This window comes from Papaver somniferum, chromosome 11 (assembly GCF_003573695.1).
Source record: "Papaver somniferum cultivar HN1 chromosome 11, ASM357369v1, whole genome shotgun sequence".
Lineage (NCBI taxonomy): Eukaryota > Viridiplantae > Streptophyta > Magnoliopsida > Ranunculales > Papaveraceae > Papaver > Papaver somniferum.
The window spans coordinates 79332296-79336025 of record NC_039368.1 but is presented as its reverse complement, the minus strand read 5'-3'; the positions used below and the strand labels follow the sequence as shown (position 1 = coordinate 79336025).

The 3730-nt window shown below is 36.8% G+C and overlaps 1 pseudogene; it reads left to right on the top strand.

Annotated features, from left to right (window-relative positions):
- The first annotated feature begins 2767 nt into the window (after positions 1–2767).
- On the top strand, positions 2768–2941 carry LOC113325651 (annotated as a pseudogene).
- Positions 2942–3730: the final 789 nt, after the last annotated feature.

Here is a 3730-nt window from a genome sequence, read left to right as displayed (position 1 = left end):
AAGTGTTATGAGAAGATTATCACAGTATGTGATAGGTGTTACAAAGGCTAACAGTTGCAGGAGAACTGTTACAGATGAACAGTTGCGTGACAAAAGGATGTCACGGTTAAGTGTTACTGATGAATTGTTACAGAAGCGTATCAGAAGAAAATGTGACAGTAAGCATGACAGAAGTGTTATCACAGTAAATGAGTGTGACAGTTTCTGGCAGAGGCGTTGTAGAAAACAGATTTGAGTTAAGAAGGTAAAGAAGCTTTGGGTGAGAGGTTGATTCAAAGGGTTAAGTCATGAATTCGAAATCAATGAGGATGGAGGATCAAAAAGCTTGTATTGCAGTCAAGAAGGATTGGTACAGTTTGATGAAGTTGATCGAATTCAGTGACTTAGAATGACGAGAAATGATTGAATGCTTATGTTTGAGCTTAAGGGAGAATTTATGTTCAAACATGGTGATGAAGAGTGTTGTGGCAGAAATTTGGAAATCCTACAAAGTGTGGCAGACTTTGTGTAGTATTGCTTGTGGCAGAAGCGTAACAAGAGAAAGATTGTGAGAGAATCTTGGAAGGAAAAAAAAAAGTGTGAAGGTTTCGCAACAAAAGCGTGACTGGAACAAGAGAAAAAAAAAACAAACAACTAGAAAGGTTGTGAAAAAAAAAAATTCACCAAGAGGTGATGAGAAAAAGAACAACAATAATAGGTTAAAATCCTATGAGTTGTCGAGAGAGTACAAAAAGTATTCTATTGAAGAAACCAAGAAACCAAGAGTACAAGAAGTATTCTATGGAAGAAACCGAAGAGGACCGCAACGTCCCTAAATTACGAAGAGGACCGAAATGTCCCTAAACTACGAAGAGGACCGTAATGTCCTTAAACTTCCATTGGGACCGAAAGATGTCCTTAAACTACGAAGAGGACCGAAATGTCCTTAAACTATGATATGAAGATTTTTTTTTTCCGCAAAAGCGTTAAAAAAAAAAAAAAAAAAAAAAGAAGAAGAATTTCTTTTGTCCAAGATGGGCATTCGTGATCTACATGCTCCATCTTGAGGGAGGGTATTAGGAAATAATATAGGAGAGTCTATATTTAGGAGATATGGAATCTATAATTAGGAGATATAATTTAGTAGAATTTGGTTTATGTTAGGAAAGTGTCTATGCTTAGAGTTTAATCTTAGTTAGGAAAGTGTCTTGAGTGGTCATCAAGTTTGTGAACAATATAAATAGGCTGTTGAGCCATGAAGAATGATATACCAAGATTATTATCAATGTAGTCTTTTACGCTTCCGCGCGTTTATGCTCTCCTCTCTCTTGCTCGATCCTTAACAGTTTCTCTTTTCTTAGAGGAACTCAACAACTCTCAAATCCAAATGTTTAGTTTTTAAGGGCCAAGGCCATCTTGCTCTACGTTATAAGGCATATGTGCCGAGGGGAATCATTCCAGCAGCACTTAGAAATTCTATATATGAAAAAATCTACTGAAGAAAAATGGAACTAATTCTAGTTCATTAAACTGATAAAAGATGACAGATAATGACCATTTTTGCATAAGTAGATTGCAAAACTCTTGAACTGGAGCCTGCCACCAGTTACGCTCAATGCAACTGAAGTTTAAAATCTCCTTTGTGTTAATAAAAACCTTGAGCAGTCCCAGAATAATGATATTTTCCAGTATGAGAATAATAGGATAATAACCTGTATTAGATCAATGTGTTACTAATTCAGCTACTAATTAGGCGGACCTAAACCTACATTACATTAACAAATCGCTAATAAGATGCAAATAAACCGTTGAAACCTTTTCGGTTCTCTCAAGCTCTCAATCTATTGCAAAATCCCATCCAGGTGATAACCCACTGAAGTTTGCTTCAAATCTTGTTAATTCCATGGTCACTAGGAACACACGTAGAACACCAAAAATATCAGGACCCCGGGACTCAGAAATAGCAGCTGACACTAAAAAAATCTGCGGTTAAAGCAAAACCAAAACAATGTGAGCATTGCGTTCATAGAGATGGCTTCAGGATGAACAATCTGCAATTGGCTCATCTATCTACCATGAATAGTGGTCACCAGGTCTATCCATCGTATTGGAGTTCGGCAAAACTACTGAATTGCGAACACCTGAACAACATAAGTATGCAATTGAATGAATTAATTCGACACTAGCCAGATCAAGGGAAAATTGTAGGCTGCTTCCTTAATTCAATTTTGTGGAAACTCGTTACAAGTTTTAACTTCTGAAAAGCCGCCTGGTTATATTACACAGAGTACTTAGACTCCGCTAGGCTGTTTTTGGCCGTAGTATAGCAAATATTTACCCGCATCGTTGAGAGTTAGGATGTGAATGAAGGTACTGTAAAAACTAGTCGATGCACAGTCTGTTAGACGATTGGCGAGAACAAAATTGTTGACGTTCCGAAACTCGATATCTTTATAAAACAGATGATAACTTGGTTCTCGAAGCTAAATCTTCGGTCCTAACTTGGGCAGCTGGAGCAAGACATTGTGTTCACTTGAATTTCTCAAATTCTGTGCTTAATATTTGGGACTCTATTTTCATGTAATTTGTCCTTTTTTTCCCTTCCACCTCTGGTAGGAACTTTGTACATTCTTCCTCTTTTTAATAAATCTTCTCTTTTGATAGAAAAAAAAACAAACAAACAAGTCTATTAGACATCTTTGCGCTTGGGACGATGCTACAACTAATGCGAGTTGAAAACTAGTTTCCAAACCCCCTCCTCGGCCTTTTGGCTAAGATCAAGCGTAATATTTGCTCTTATCACTTTAAGATAGATCAAGTGTAATATCTATTCTTATCAGTTTAATATCTGATATGTGAGCCATCGATTCACATGATATTAAATTATTATTTTTCATGGGGGAGTTCCCATTATGGTGGACTTCTTATGTGTTATACTACTTCCAAGGCCCGTCGCACCACTACCAAATCTAAGATTAAACATTAAGTTCTAGCTTTGCACTACTCCAAGATTCTACGGTGCACCATTATTGCTTCACAATTGTGCAGGGATGTCCATACTTATACTTCACATTGCGTACAACTCACCCACAAACCTTGCAACAAGCTAAAGTTCGATATGATGCCAATTTGCTTCAGTACCTAAGACAACTAATTACTAGAGATAGGGTTTGAAAAAGCGGGGTACAATAACCACACCCAATATTTCGCTCGGCAATCTATATGGACTAACTCCAATATAATTTTGAGAGCACCAGCTAATAAAGAGAGCTCAACCAAGAAATATATCAAAGAGTTGTATCTCAATTACTCAATACAATCTTCCATCAAACAGATAAAAATCTGTGAGCCCGATTGATATGAGAAATAACTTGGACGGTACCAAAGACCAACTTAACTATATGGTAGTAGAAGAAGTTATTATGGAATCACAAAGAATGAGACGAAGAAATTTGTGATTACTTTTTATATCTTACCTATCAGAGATAAATTCTAGGGAAAATCTTAGAGAAGATAGTACTCAATACGATAGAACAAGAAAGATCGGAACACACAACTATAGAGAAAATAGTTGGGTCTGGCTTCACGAATCCAAAATGAAGTCCTCAAGTCGTTAACCTATAATGGTTTTGGAAAAACCTAGGTTAAAGGAGAATCGACTCTAGTCGCAACTAGGACAAAGAAAAGTGTCGGGATTAGGTTTTCCAGTTGCAAGAGTTCTCCCTTATATAGTCTTTCAAATCAGTGTTTT